General features: G+C 38.3%; 1 protein-coding gene across 1 annotated transcript in view; it reads right to left on the bottom strand.

Moving 5' to 3' along the window:
* Positions 1-8,432, bottom strand: part of LOC139139801 (transient receptor potential cation channel subfamily M member 8-like) — a 54,585-nt gene extending 46,153 nt beyond the window's left edge. Inside the window, exon 1 of the mRNA XM_070708731.1 lies at positions 8,385-8,432. The gene's annotated coding sequence lies outside the window, so the exon portion shown is untranslated. The remainder of the gene's footprint in view (positions 1-8,384) is intronic.
* Between the last annotated feature and the right edge of the window lie 8,856 nt (positions 8,433-17,288).

Raw genomic sequence — 17,288 nt, 5'->3', positions numbered from 1 at the left:
TCTGCAATATCCGACACACTATGTATAGGTACAAAAATTAGTAAAGTCTCAGCTCGGAGCAAACTGCACTGACGTTAAACTCCGTCAAGGCCGAGAAATTACTGATCTATCTCAGTTCGTAGCATTCTCCAGATACACTCAGGACTCTATCAAAGTCCACAGATATGAAAAGTCAATCACTTTGCAGCAATCTGTAATATATGTGTAGTACAAAAATTATCAAATGTCTCAGCTCGGAGCAAACTGCACTGACACTAAAATTCCGTCAAGGCTGAGAAATCACTATGTATCTCATTCCGTAGCATTCTCCAATAACTCAGGACTCTGTCAAAGTCCACGGATACGAAAAGTCATTCACTTTGCAGCCAACTGCAATACCCAACACGCAAAGTGTAGGTACGAAAGTCTCAGCTCGGAGCAAACTGCACTGACGTTAAAACTCCGTCCAGGCAAGGACATGACTAATCTATCTCATTTCGTAGCATCTCCAATAAACTCAAGACTCTATCAAAGTCACAGTATGAAAAGTCAATCACTTTGCAGCCATCTGCAATATCCGACACACTATGTATAGTACAAAATTATCAATTGTCTCAGCTCGGAGCAAACTGCACTAAGGTAAAAACTCTGACAATGTTAACAAATTTCAAATCTATTTCAGTCCGTTCAACGGACTCCGTTGCATACACAATAAACTCAAAACTCTATCTACAGTCCATGGATACGTAAAGTCAATAGTTTGCAGCAATCTGTAATATGCAATACGCAATGTGTACGAGGAAACGGTCAGAATGTCTCAGCACGGAGCAAATTGCAGACTACGAAATTGCCATTCTATCTCAGTCTGCAGCATCCTCCAATACACTCAGGACTCTATCAAAATCCACAGATACGAAAAGTCATTCACTTTGCAGCCATCTGCAATATCCGACACATTATGTGTAGGTACAAAATTATCAAAGTCTCAGCTCGGAGCAAACTGCGCTAACATTAAAACTCTGTCCGGGTTAGGAAATTACTAATCTATTCCAGTCCGCAGCATTCTCTAATAAACTCAGGACTCTATTATATGTCCACCGTTACGAAAAATCTTTCACTTTGCAGCAATCTGCAATATCCGACACACTATGTATAGGTACAAAAAATATTAAAGTCTCAGCTCGGAGCAAAATGCACTTACGTTAAAACTCTGTCCAGGCTAAGAAATGACCAATCTATCTCAGTCCGTTGCATCTACAATAAATTCAGGACTCTATCGAAAGTCCACAGATACGAAAAGTCAATTGTTTGCAGCAATCTGCAACATGCAATACGCAGTGTGTATGAGGAACGGTCAAAATGTCTCAGCTCGGAGCAAAATTGCAGTAACGTTAAAACTCCGTACAGGCTACGAAATTACCATTCTATCTCGGTCTGCAACATCATTTAATAAACTCCGGACTCTATGAAATTCAACGGATACGAAAAGTCATTCACTTTGCAGCAATCTGCAATATCCGACACGCTATGAATAGTACAGAAACAATAAATTCAGGACAATCTAAAGTCAACGGATACGAAAAGTCAATTATTTGCAGTAATCTGCAACATGCAATACGCTATGCATATTACGAAACGGTCAAATGTCTCATCTCCGAACAAACTGCACTAACGTTAAAACTCCATCCATGTTAAGAAATTACTAATCTATCTCCGAGTCAGTAAGTAGCACCATCCAATATGCTCGGCACCCTATCTATAGTCAACATTTAAGAAAAATGCTAAGTTTCCAACAAACTGCAAAATCCAATACACTGTTAAAATGTCTCAGCTCCGAGTCGGAGCAAACTGCAGATAAAACTACGTCCAGGCTTCGAAATTTAAAATCTACCTCAGTCCGTTATATCCTCCAATAAGCTCACATCTCTCTCTACAGGCCAGTGATACGAAAGTCAACCATTATTGCAGCAATGTGCAAGATCCAATACGCTGTATATATGACGAAACGGTTATAATGTCTCAGCTCGGAGCATACTGCACTAACGTTAAAACTGTTAAAACTCCATCCAGGCCAAAAAAAAATTCACTCAATGCACGTTCGGTTGCATCAACAATAATCTCAGAACTATATCTAAAGTCCATGCTTACGAAAAATTTAATCACTTTGCCACAATATCCGACATGCTATGTGTAATACATAAATTATCAAAATGTCTCAGCTCGGAGCAAACTGCACTAGTGTAAAACTCCGTCCATGTCAAGAAATTACCAATCAATCTCAGTCCGTCGCATCCTCCAATATGCTCGAGTCGCCGTCTATAATCAACATTTAAGAAAAAACGCCGAGTTCCCAACAAACATAATATCCAATACGCTGTGAATATGACGAAACTTTTAAAATGTCTCAGCTCGGAGCAAACTGCACTCAGTAACGTTAAAATATTTCCATGATAAGACAATTCAAATCTATTTCAGTTCGTAGCATCCTCCATTTTGCTCGACACTCTATCTATAGTCAATATTTAAAGAAAAAAACGCTAAGTTTCTAACAAACTGCAATATCCGATACGCTGTGTAGGCCTATATGACAAGACTTTAAAATGTCTCAAATCGGAGCAAAATGCAGATGAAAACTACATCCAGGCTTCGAAATTTAAAATCTATCTCAGTTCGTTGTATCCTCCTACAAGCTCATAACTCTATCTTAAGGCCATGGATACGAAAAGTCAATCATTGGCAGCAATGTGCGCGTCCTATACGCTGTGTATATGACGAAACGGTTATAATGTCTCAGCTCAGAGCATACTGCACTAACGTTAAAACTCCGTCCACGCCAAAAAATGACCTATCACTCACGTTTGGTTGCATCCACAATAATCTCAGGACTATATCTTGGCCCAAATTTACAGAGCAACTCACAATCTACCCCTAATTGTGTAGCCAGTATGTTCAATAATTATATCCCTTCCAGATCACTTCGTTCTTCCAATCAGAACCTCCTTAAAGTTCCCAAAGCACGTACACTTCTTTATCAAAACACTTTGTCTGTTTCGGGTGTGGATGAATATAACAATCTCCCCAAATCAATCATAGCTTTAAGAAATCTTGTAACAACTTTCTGTATTCTATTTACTTGTCTAATATGGAAGACCGGTCACGACATGCGACATGCGAGTTTTTTTTAAAACTGCGACCTGGGAGTTCTTAAACTGCGACATGCGAGTTCTTAAACTGCGACATACAAGTTGCAAAACTAATATGGCGTTTGCATACATGTCATTTCGTTCTCCTCCTAACGATGGATTACAGAGGTAGAGACGAGCTTATTTCTGCATACTTCTAATACACCGTGGGAGAAATAGCGGCCACGTTAGGACTCAGACATAGTATGGAAGACCGGTCACGATCTGCGACATACGACCTGCGTCTTTAAACTGTGATCTGCGACCTAACCCTAACCCTAACCCTACCCTAACCCTAACCCTAACCCCTAACGCTAACTAACCCTAAGTTATGCCGTTACAATTTTTCCATCCCTTTGCCTAACCTCCAGGGTTGAGAGCGAAGTAAGGCTTTTTACCAGAGAAAACCTAACCTCTAACCCTAACCTAACCCTACCCTAACCCTAACCCGAACCCCTAAACCCAAACCCTAACCGCAGATCGCAGTTTTAAAAAGTCGCATGTCGCATGTCGTGACCGGTCTTCCATAGTCTGATGCTTCTTCGTAGTTTTTTGATATTTGTACTTCTGTGTTTTTCGTGTTTTCAAGTTGGTGCTGTAATATGATTTTCTTTTGTCTATTCGACCTCAATGAAAAGAGGTGTTTCATCTATGGAGTTATCGAGTTTAAATAAAGATTAATAATATTAATAATATCTAAAGTCCATGCTTACGAAAAATGTCATTACTTTGCCGGAATATCCGACACGCTATGTGTCTTAATTATCAAAATGTCTCAGCTCGGAGCAAACTGCAGTAAGATTAAAATTCCGTCCTTCTTAGATTAGTCCATAGTATCGTCCAATGTGCTCGAGTCTCCATCTATAGTCAACATTTAGAAAAAAAAACCGCCGAGTTTCCAACAAAATGCAATATCCAACACGATGTGCATATGACGAAACTTTCAAAATGTCCCAGCTCGAAGCAAACAGCACTACCGTTAAAACTGTCACGATAAGAAATTTCAAATCTATCTCAGTCCGTAGCGTCCTCTATCGGGTGTTGCCAATGACTGGCGACGAGATGGCTTCTGACTTTTTGTAGCCTGTTTGGCCGGAAATCGTAGGCCGGGCAGATTGGACAGTGAATAACATTATTTGTGTTAGTACAAGAGTCGCCACACAGTTTTAATTGGCTTGTCATATTGCCAAGACTGCGTCTTATATAGATCGTCATATTGCTAATGTCTACCTTGCATGCGCAATGATCTATGCAAATTTTGACCTGCTCCGCCACAGGACGGAGATAATGTCTGAGCTCGGAGGGAGGTCAGCGGACCCTTCTCACTGATTTGGGAAGCTTGCATGCGCCGCCATGCATCACAGGCGGCTAGACGGACTGTGTACTGAGTGACGCAAATACAAATAAGAATGAGTGACGTGCCCCTTTAGTCCAACCACAGGCGACCCAAGTATTACTGAGTTTTTCACACTGTTTTCTCTATCATTTTCTCTTCTTTCTTCATGCTCTGAATGATCGGAATAAATAAAATAAATGGTTTCTATAACCTAACCTAACCTGTGACTCTTTATTTATTTTACACTCCATTACAAGGACGTATATCTCTCATACACACATGCTGTAATTAATTAGTCAACACAACTAATTATGCTAATCCGTGAACTTATCAGGGATTTTACGGGTTGGTCAACATCGCGAAAGATAGGAATGGTTACTAAGCTCCTTTTTCATTAACATCACTATCTTTCCGATGTTGACCAACCTCTGATAAGTCCACGGATTAGCATAATTAGTTGTGTTGACTAATTAATTACAGCATGTGTGTATGAGAGATATACGTCCTTGTAATGGAGTGTAAAATAAATAAAGAGTCACAGGTTAGGTTAGGTTAGGTTAGGTTAGGTTATATAAACCATTTATTTTATTTATTCCGATCATTCAGAGCATGAAGAAAGAAGAGAAAATAATAGAGAAAACAGTGTGAAAAACTCAGTAATACTTGGGTCGCCTGTGGTCCAACCAATGAACAAAGTAGCATACTAACTAGCTTTGAACATATTTTAACTTTCTGCAGACATCATATGATCAGGCCGCGCCGTTAAACGCGAAATAACTGCAGCATTGCGCAATCTTTCAAATACTTGGTGTTTTTGGTCGCCATTCTCTCTTCGTATCTTATTTTCAAACCGCAGCATTTTATGACACAAGACTTCTATATCATTTTGTAACTCCTCGTTTTCCTGTTCTGGATGCTCGTTTCTTTGTTTTAAACTGCTCGTCTCCGAATGAACTACGTCCAATTTACAATTCATAGTATTGAATGTCTTTCACTTTTGTAGTCAGGTAACCTAAAGTTTTGTCAACCTCTTCGAGCTTATTATTCATTTCTTTCGTCATTTCTTCAAGCTGGTTGAGTATCTTGTTTCCAACGCTCATTTCTACCGGTGCCCTTGCTACAGGAGTACATTGGGGAGAATTTCCTGGAGACGACTGCGCTGAAGATGGCGTTGTATGAGCCACTTCGAAGTTTTCTCTCAAATTCCTTTTCTGTTGCTGGTCCTGGATTTGATTCTACGTTCCCAGTATATAACAATATCAAATTTAAGGCAGTCGCAACATGGAAAAAGATTGCTAGGGAAGGCCGGCCACAAACCTACTTTGTTGTCAGAGGCAGTGGATTTAGGAAACGAACAAAATTAATGGTGCGGAAACGAAAATGGCGGGGGGCATAAAAAACCTAATGTTATGGGGGGCTTGAAAATTCCAGAATACCATGAGGGGTCCTCCAACTTGCAATACCGATAAATCACACTGGACGGGGCAGAAAACAAATATTTTATAAACCAGTTTTGTGATTTCATCCGACGAATTAGCTGTGTGTGACTGATGGTCATAAGCAGTTCGTACTTGTGAACATTATAATGCTGGTTGTCAACGTGTTGGAAGGAGAAATGACAGCCACAGTTGACTATCATAGGGTACTTCAACGGCAGACAAGCGGCTTGGGAGAAAAAGATGTTCAGGCAAATTAGTTTTTGTTTTGTTTGGTTTTTTTTTGGGGGGGGGGTGTTAATTGTTAAAAGTTTGCCCCGAGTATCAACCATGTATAACGAAATGACACTATGCACTATGGGGTGAATTTCCAAATGCGCTTTCAATCACCGTACTCCATTCAAGTAGACTTAATTAATTTAAAATTAGATAAAAATAGTGGCTAATTTTACATGTGTATATAGCCTCTGTTAGTTCCTGATTTGTGTGTGTGTGCGTCGGGGGGGGGGGGGTACATACATAAGGTTATCTATATCAATTTATCTATATATAAATACACAATACTGATAAACGACAGGTTTCAGGGAAGGGGCGTAAGCTTTACCCGATACTTTTAACAACTCAAAAAATCCTCAAAGTCCCTCTATGCAGGAGTAAAACCACGGGACCGTGGTAAACAGAAGACTTAACAATAATAGAGCAGTTCATTGATGTCGAAACTACCGTATCAATGTCACAATGTACATAAACGTATTGCAATACGAGGGGCAGTCACGTGATAATGCGTAGCTTGGGTTTGTCCTGCATGCCACAGTCCCCGATTGTGTGTACGCTTTTCTCGAATTTTCGCTGTTTTTGGCTCTATTAAGTGTTCTCTGCGTCTATCTACGACACGAAGACAGAAATCACCATATCTTGAAACCGGTGTTTGTTTTTCGTGATCCTTCTCCCATCATAAATGATGATAGTGTGCGATAATTTCTGGGGTTGATCGCTGCGAGTGTGTTGACGTAGCACAAGCAACGGCTGGAATCAAACCGGAAAAATTGTCGTCGCTTTCTCTTGCAATGCTAGTATTCAGTGCCTCCAAATATGATAAAATATGTTTTCTGTGTAATATTCTGTGAAATCATGTCTGTTAACTGAGCAGAATAGGAAAGACAACTGCAGAAATGCATGGATAGAGGGACTGTGGGTCGACCGATATTGCAGTGTAAGCTTACTGTGTCACAATCGACTAATCGACTGCAGGTGTGTTGTACACATACGGTGTCGTACAGGTTGACGTTGGGTGTCGTCAATTTGGAATTTTATCAAACATGAACACTGGAATTTAGCTCTCTTTTTCAATTATATTCAACATCACCAAAAATCAATGGTAAGCTCGCGAATTCGTTTTATTGTGAAGTTAATACCGTGAATTAAATCACTGAAAATTGTGCCGTCCGCCGACCGGCCTAGTTAACTGCCTCTACTATTTCTCCTTTCTTATAATATGTACGAGTGGCCATACTGTTTACAGACAGATCCGGCTAGCAATTCATTGACTTAAATTCGCTCTATACGAGATGTAATGTCACAGGATATGCGCAGCTCTTGGAGTCCTTACTCACTCGTTACGTTGTTCACAAGTGCAAGAAAAATCTCGCCACATGGAAAGAACGTTCCATGCTGTTCTGATCATATTTGCATATATGATCAATGCGCGTAACTGAAGTGAAGCGTCCGAAAATAGGAAACTTGAATGAAAATGAACGAAGAACGATATTTTGTTTCACCATATTTCTAAAGCTTAGTTTATAGCCTAAATTAAAGAATAAACTAGATTACTTGCATTGAAAAAGGACAGTTCACTTTTTCCTGTCAACATAGTTCCATGTGCAAGCATATGTGTGTGCCCGTGGTATTGAGTGAGTCGTTACAGCCGTGACGTTCCTATCATAGCACCAGCTCGATAAGATAATCGCAACAATGGAAAATTAACACCTTGGGGATTAAAAGTCTTCTGTTTGTCACCCGAGTTGGCAGGCAGCAACACGGGTTTCAGGTACCATCAAAGTTAATGGAGCCTTCCCCTAATTATCAGTGGATTAATTACACCTAATTGTAATGTTAAGTAGTAGTCGCCTACTCAGAATACAGAAAGCCATAGATGACACTTTCTGTGATGTCACATATCGCTACTTTCGTGCATTAATACAAGGAACTTTTCTATTTCTGAAAGATTTAGAGATATGTTGGTTGATAGAGCTTTTTCAAACTGAGAAAACAGGTCATTAGGTGAAACATACATGACACGCGTCAATTGACGGCAGCCAAATACATCATTTTTTTACGCAGTATAGCTTAAATAAACTTGTCGAATGTCAGCACGACTAACATGAAGTTTCCTTCTCAGCGTCTACTACCAAACCAAGACACATCAGGCATTGTTGCATTCAGGAGACTTACCTTTCACTTTAGCTAAGCAACAGTAGTAGTCCTCTTCGACACAACCAGCGTACTATGACGTTGTTTGAACTTTTTGTCCTTTATAAGTACTAAGTTGTAACGTGAGGTCACAAGAGTTCAAACGATGACTATCAACCAAAACAGCCCTGATTTTCGTTTAGTCCAAATTGTTATCGATATTAGCAATTACCGGCTGTTTAAGCCCGTAAGGACAGAACTCTTGAACAGTGACAAGCGTTTATTTTTTCATGTACCATTTGCAAACAAAGGGATTGACCAAATAAACATCAGCAATATTTTGCATGATAAGAAAGTTGTGGAAAAAATACCTCCATATTTTAAATTTCAAGAACCACCAATAGTTTCATACTCATACACAAAACCATTGGTAGGAAACTTTTTAACTATAACAAAGTCTTGAAAAATTTCATCTTGCCTTTAAACAACAGCAGAACTTGCAATTGCTTGTCACCCCCCTTTTGCTATAAACCACTTGGTCACATAATAACTTGTGACCTGACCATCATTACCAACAATAAACTTCTGCAAGTCTTTCAAAATGGCCCAATATATCGAGAGCCACAAAATATTAATTGGAAATTTAATTTCAGAATTATTATGGATGCCGCTGAAAAATATGCAAGACAGTGGGCTGCAGTTGAGGAAGTTGATGTGGAATGCCTCTCTGACAGGCTGAGCAAAGTCATAGATAAATCAAAATCTCGTTTTTTCACATTTCCGTTCTCACAGTAAAGATGTAAATACTTCCTCAGTATTAGATGACTCATCGGTCAAAGCATGCCTCGACGCTTTACACAACGAATATGTTGTAGTTCTTGCAGACAAAGCTTCAAACAACATTATCTTTGTCTGTAGGAATTATTATATCCAGTGTATAATAGATGAATTAAACCTTCATTCAGATAAGAGTAATATAACCTACACTCTTTCCTCCCTCACTGAAGAAGACATTTTTTCAAACCATTCATCTGTGCTCAATGAATTTGACATTCCTTTGAAAGGGAAGGACAAAAAACTGCCTATATGTTGTATTGGATACCTAAACTGCACAAGAACCCTTACAAACAACGTTTTATTGCAGGATCAAGCAATGGCGCTACCAAACATCTGTCACAATTATTGACTATCATTTTAACAACCATCAAAATTGGTCTTTTTCGATATTGTGACAAAGTGTATGAAACAAGTGGGTTGAATCAAATGTGTATACTAAAAAATTCGAAGGAATTGTTGCTTGATTTAAAAGTCAAAAAACAAGTTCAGCATTTGACTTTTCCACATTATACACCACAATTCCCCACGATAAACTTAAAACAAGGCTGTCATCTCTTGTTAAACAAGCTTTCCTGCATAAAAATGGCAGTAGAAGGTACCAATACATTACCATCAAACATAGGTCAGGTTATTTCAGTAACAACATGGATGCCCAGCATAAATACACAGATGAAGAAATGATTAAAATGCTTAATTTCTTAATCGACAACATATTTGTTAAGTTTGGTGGTATGACATTTCAACAATCTATCGGCATACAAATGCGTACACAGGGCTCGAAATTAGCGGTAGTCCCGCGTCCACAGACTACCAACTTTTCCCTGGGGCTACCAAAGTCCATGAAATGGTAGCCCACACGGACTACCAAAGCCTTGGACATGAAATACTTGGCGTGCGATGTCCGCCACTTTGGGACGAGCTAAATTCAGTCAACATGCAGTTTCATTTATTTGAAGCAATTATCCTTTCATCTGTGAAGAGTTTTTTTATTGTTATGTTGTTATTTTCACAAGATGCCGAGCGTTTGATACCAGAATGTTGAGATGCTTTTCCGTGTGTAATCTTTGCATGCCAGTTCACACTATGCTGTTGGTCGGCAGCATACAATACTTGTGTCAAATTTTGGGGTTTTGATGCTGAAATTTCACAAAACTGTCACTTCTGTATCAAGCGATTGTGTAATCAGTTTGATTTGAAATAGTAATATAAAACACTGAGTTTCGCTGTCTTTTATTTGTGGTTGTCGATCAGTATCAATGTATTACGTTCTGTATATAGAGAGGCTCGGGTGTAACAAGGCATGCCAGTTCATAAAGATCATGAGAATATTTTTTGTCAGTTTTTCTTTGCTCAAGTTACAATTTCTTTGGATGTGTAAGCCGATTTTGAAAGTGATAGAAAGTGTTAAAATGTACATAAATTGGCATAAATTAAGCGGTCGTGACACATAACATGAGGTTTCTCGAGTTGAAGCCCCTAGTTTTACTGCTATTTTGTGTTGCTGAACCTGGGCTTATACTCGGACGAGTACAGTATCCCTAAAGTACGTGTAAAATATTCATGGACTACCAGCCATTGTCATTGGGCTACCAACTTCAGAAAATGGTAGCCCAAGTGGACTACCAGGTTAAAAAGTTAATTTCGAGCCCTGGTACAAATTGTGTACCTCTTAATTCTTGCTGACTTATTTCTGTATTCATATGAAGCAGAGTTCCAACAATCTCTCTACAAAGCAGGGTCTAATAAACTTGCAAGGCGTTTTAACAACACGCACAGATAGATTGATGATATGATTAGTCTAGACAATCCAGACATATCAAATTACTTACATCATATTTACCCTGATGAGTTGGAAACCAAAGAAACAACAGAGGGTAGGAACTCTGCTTCATATCTTGATCTGTTCCTACAAGTGAGTACTAATGGGCTACACACTAAGCTGTATGAGAAAAGGGATGATTTCGATTTTGAAATCATAAATTATCCCCACTTGTCAAGTAATATTCCGTCTGCACCTGCTTATGGTGTGTACGTGTCGCAATTTCTCAGGTATTGTAGGGCTTGTGATTCCTACGCTGATTTTCAACTAAGACACAGCTCATTGGCATTAAAATTAGTGAGACTGGGATACACAACAAAAGACTCGTTAGGACTTTCAAAAAGTTCTACAGTCGATATGACGACATTGTGGCCAAATATGACACCTCGGTCATTCAAATGATTAACGAAAGCATTCCCGGCTTTGACTTATTACAGTGATTCATATCCTGTATTATTTCATACAATATTCAGACAATTTTGGGACCAATCCTGACGAGTGCAGCATGCTAGCAGGGTACGCTTACCCATTCCGGACACCTGGTACCACCACTAACTATCAGTGGATCAGGATGGTCCTACTTAAATTTGTAAATCACAAATGTCCCATGGACCTGGTAATGTATTGCTATGAATGGAAATGATTATTTGACCAGTTTAATGTCATATTACTAGCTGCCCCACACCTGTTTTTTAAAAAATGCAGATCGAAAACGTGGACTGGAACGACCTTTTTGACTCTCTATCACTAAAGAGAATTTTCCTATCACTAATCGGAATTTAGGGACTAGACATAAATTACAGGGGGGTGGGCCGGTGTTTTTGGGGGGGTGGGTCGTCATTTTTCGCGCAAGCATTTTTGAAGGGTCATAAAATTTCGTGCAAGCCTATGGGGGAGGGTCACCTTTTTTCATGCATCAAAGCTGAAATTGCATGTGCACGTATTGAAGAATATGGAATACTGAAAAAAGAAAAAATACCTCCTGGCACTTTCATTTTCTGCCATTACCATTTTCGGCGCGCCCTTCGGGCACAAATTTCAGGTATAATAAACAATGTATTGATGATCCAAGCAGCCACATTAATTTAAGTTGTCATGATTTCTACTTATTCAACTCCTCTATTGTGCATAACTGTCCCCTATAATGACTCTTTCAATAACAATTTGGGAGATCACTTATTTGACATCATTCTCCCATTGACAATACATTGGGTATAGGTCAGTGTCAAACGTTCATATCGCTGTATGTAATTTTTTTTTTTTGACGACATTGACAGAATACAAACTATTCAGAATAATGCATAGTGTCATCAATAACAACTGGAAGCTTCAAGTCGAACAACTTTTGAATAACAATTTAGGATCAGATAACCTATGAGTTATTTGTAGTTTCCTCATAGCCTACAATGTATAGTGAATCAACATTTCGGTGAAATTCAAAAATCAGATTTCTTGCACAACCATTGACTTGAAACCACTCTAGTCTAATCACGAATATTAATACTAATAATTAGGTGTACATAAATGCACAGGTTTACCTATTTGTGTATTGTAAAAAAATTATTCATAGTTTCATCATAGACTGCCATGTATAGTGAATCGACATTTCAGTGAAATTCCAAAATCAAATTTCTTGCACACCCATTGACTTGAAACCACTCTAGTCTAATCACGAACATTAATACCAATAATCAAGTGTACATAAATGCACAGATTTACCTAGTTTTGTATTGTAAAAAAATTATTCATAGTTTCATCATAGACTACCATGTATAGTGAATCGACATTTCAATGATATGCCAAAATCAAATTTCTTGCACACCCATTGACTTGAAACCACTCTAGTCTAATCATAAACATTATTACCAATAATTGAGTGTACATAAATGCACAGATTTTCCTATTTTTGTATTTGAAAAAAATTATTCATATGGTTTCATCATAGACTGCCATGTATAGTGAATCAACATTTCGGTGAAATTCCAAAATCAAATTTCTTGCACACACATGGACTTGTAACCACTCTAGTGTAATCAAGAACATAAATATCAATAACCAAGCATACATAAATACACAGATTTGCCAAGTTTGGTATTTTAAAAAAGTTATTCATAGTTTTGTCATAGACTACAATGTATAATGGGTCAACATTTTATGCGAAATTCCAAAAACAAAGTTATTGTACACAGATGCACGTGTTACCACCCTCTTCTAATCAAGCACAATTATGTCAATTATTCAGGGTCCATATATGCACAAATAGTGCATATTTTTAATTCTGAAAAATTTTTTTTACAGTTTTGTCATAGAATCCCATGTATAGTGGATCAACATTTTATGTGAAATTCCAAAAACAAAGTTATTGTGCACAGATGCGCGTGTTACCACCCTCTTCTAATCAAGCACAATTATGTCAATTATTCAGGGTCCATATATGCACAAATAGTGCATATTTTTTATTCTGAAAATTTTTTTTTACAGTTTTGTCATAGACTCCCATGTATAGTGGATCAACATTTTATGCGAAATTCCAAAAACAAAGTTATTGTGCACAGATGCGCGTGTTACCACCCTCTTCTAATCAAGCACAATTATGTCAATTATTCAGGGTTCATATATGCAAAAACAGTGCAAATTTTTAATTCTGAAAATTTTTTTTTACAGTTTTGTCATAGACTCCCATGTATAGTTTTGTCATTGACTCCCATGTATAGTGGATCAACATTTTGAGCGAAATTCCAAAATCAAATATCTTGTTCACATATACACTTGTAAACAACCCATGCTAATCAAGTATATCTATATCAGTTATTAAACGTCTATATATGAACAGATATTGATAGTTTTGTACTGGAAAATACACGTTCGTTGTTTTCTTATAGTCGACTACCATGTATAGTGAATCAACATTATCGATTAAATCTAAAAATTACATTTTTTGTACAGGCATGCACTTTTTACCTGCCACTTCAAGCAAAGTACATTTACACGAATTATCACACACATATGATTTGATAATTTTTGGACAACGCGTTATATCGGCCTCGTTTTGCCTTCCTTTCGGGAGGGCGACTTAAAAAGTATAGCAAGTCAGAAGGGGGTCTTGAACACATTGCGTGTTTGTTGGGGGGTATTGATTAACAAGGGAGGGTCACTTATTTTCATGCACGGATAAGGGGGAGGGTCACTAATTTTTGTGCATGAACTTTTGAAGGGTCACAGCGGTGTTTCGAAAAATACCGGCCCACCCACCACCCCCCCTGTAATTTATGTCCAGTCCCTTACCTATCTTCTTTTCACTTTCACTCCATCTAATATTCCAGTATGTTCTCCCGACTGCGCAATTGCGCTAATTGCGCATTTCGAGACATTGTCTGCCCTGAAAAAGTTACTGACAGCGCGAAATCGCGTACAAAACATAGCAAGCAAAGACATACTTGAGAGTTACCCAGGCCCATCGTTTAGTGACCCGCAAATTAAATGTCCTTTCTGGTCATAAAACTCCCCCGGAAAAGGCAAAATGTCGCCCGTTACCGTTACGTTGCGTTTGGTGTACCTCAGGGGTCAGTGCTGGGCCCCTTGTTCTTCACATTATACATATCTCCCCTTGGCAAACTTATTCGCAAGCATAACCTTCAGTTTCATCAATATGCAGATGACAGTAACCGAAACTTGGCTTTCTCATACAGCGATGCTTTATCAGCCGTGCATTCTGTTGAAACCTGCGTCGGTGACATAAAAGCATGGATGCAATAAACAAGGCGCCGTTATAAGTAAATGATACAAAGCCCGAGATTCTCCTAACCCGTTCCAAATTCAACACAGTTCCTGAACCAGTTCGCCATCTAATGATTGGGTCATCTTCAGTACATTGGTGTTACCTTTGACGAATTCCATATGTTTAACCATCACATCAAAAGTACTTGCAATTCAATATACCATCATCTCCGCCGAATTAGATCTATCAGGAAATACCTCAAGAAGAATGATACCTGTCATACACTAATTCATGCTGTTCTGTCAACCAAATTGGACTATGGCAATGCTTTACTCTCAGGACTTCCCTACAACTCCATCTTTTTTCTCCAACGTGCTCAGAACACTGCTGCTAGAATAATCACTCGTTCAAAGAAATTCACACATATTTCACCAATCCTTCAGCATCTACATTGTTTGCCAGTCTGCTTCAGGATAAATTACAAGATTCTGCTGCTTACCTACAAAGCTCTCCATAATAAAACCCCAGGATATATCAATGATTTAATTAAGATACACACCTTAACGCTCTCTCTGATCGGCGAACAAGGGCTTGTTGGCCACAACAACATACAACAACAAGACATATGGCAGTCGTGCTTTCTCTATTTGTGCTCCAAAACTGTGGAATGACTTACAACATGAAATATCGTCAATCATCAAGTCTGGAAACATTAAAAAACCAAATTGAAGATACATCTCTTCAAACTAGCTTACTGTGCGGACCAAGCGCCATTGAACAAATATTTTTTCTTGGATTCTGGCGCTATATAAATTATGTTTGATTGATTGATTGATTGATTGATTGATTGATTGATTGACTAATTGATTGGTTGATTGCATGAATTAGAGTGTACGCAGAAAAGAACAGCCAACGACGTAGTTGCAGCTCAGTCTACATGGATACTAGTGCAATTTTATGTTTGTAAGTATACGTACACGCCGCTACGCAGGATGTGGAGCCAAGAGAATATTTAATATGAAACAGAATGAGAAGCAAAGCAAATGAACAATTCAAAATCAATTAAACTAGCAATGATAACATAATAAAGCATTAATATAGTAAACATGTCAATTGACTTGAACTTGAATACCAATAAGCACTTTGTCGAAAAATCTACCTAAACTAAAAACTAAGTATAGGTACTACATCAATAACTAGGTAAACAAAACAACTCAAAGATTGGGCTAGGAGTCTCCGTCAGTCTGCTTCTAGGGCAAATATTTGGGTTGCAAACTTGAGTTTGCAGACCTTTTGAAAGCCGAAAGTGAAAGTGATTCCGCCAGGCCGGTGGTGACCAGGGGTACATGTTTAGGAAGGGGAAGCAGACTGGTGAAGCCAAGGAAAAGATGGTTGATGGAGGGTAGCGTGACAGAATTTGAATAGCCTAGAATGAATGAACCTGGAGACAAGGAGCCTGACAACAGAGCCTTGGTGACGATTTCCTGATCTATGCCATTCTTGATAATCTGGGGAAATTAAGTAGATACTAGTTTTAATCCCCTGACATTGGATTTTGAACAAGTAAACGGGGAGACACCCATAATAGATCACTGTTCTTGTATTTCGTTTGTCCGAGTGCATCTTTTTGATAAACTCTAGAACCACCATGACAAGAAATTGTAAGTTACGGTGATATTTTGCTATAACATTGCGTTTTTGATATGAGAGCGAATTTTCGGTTGTCTTGGGCTGTGGTACTAATCAACGAATCTATATGGGAAGGTACTGAAAGTGAAGAGAAAGTATTATGTAATAGATGCCGAATTTTTTGTGTGATCTTCATTTTTCTGGTTAGATTCAAAATTCAAGCCTTAGGCTTATATTAAACTTTCATGTTCATGAACTCAAGAGAAACGGTGGTTGGATCGATAGCAATTGGTAATTTGACAGGACATGTTGGTCAAATCTGATAAGTGCATGGATGTATCTAAATTGATCTTAATATCCATAATCTGTGTGTTTTCGTGGTGGCGCTATCAATCAACAAATGGTGAAAACTTGACTAACATATGGATTTACTTTGAGAATGTTTTGTATGAGGTTAGGAATTATCGACGGGCTGGTAATTATCGTTGTTCTACACATAAAACCTTGACAAATCTGCTAATGGTATCTGTTCATTATTAGAGTTATCAATTGCCCTCTCCTCGACACATAATTTGTCCATCCTTGCGGCCGGTAATATATCCATCCGTTGGTGCATAACATCAAATCATTAAAAAAACGAGTACGCGTCACGAAATTGAAAAACGCACTTCCGCTCAGACTTTTCTAAAGGAAATTTGAAACCATTCCCTTTCGCAATCAAAAATGATGAGTATGGATCACCGTGCAAGTATTGGTATTTGATCAAACATTTAGCAATATTTGAAATTCAAAATGGCCGCCATCCCTGTTAACTCTATCATGGGGAAAATTAAATTTCGACTTTCAAAAAAAAATTAGACAGTGGAAATTTTATTTACAAGCTTTGAATTTACCCCTACAGTAGACCTGGAAATTATTTTTAAAAATTGAAAGTTAGAGTATC

The sequence above is a fragment of the Ptychodera flava genome, chromosome 9 (assembly GCF_041260155.1).
Source record: "Ptychodera flava strain L36383 chromosome 9, AS_Pfla_20210202, whole genome shotgun sequence".
Taxonomy (NCBI): Eukaryota; Metazoa; Hemichordata; class Enteropneusta; family Ptychoderidae; genus Ptychodera; species Ptychodera flava.
The sequence above is the reverse complement of the archived record's forward strand: the minus strand, read 5'-3'. Positions and strand labels throughout refer to the sequence as shown.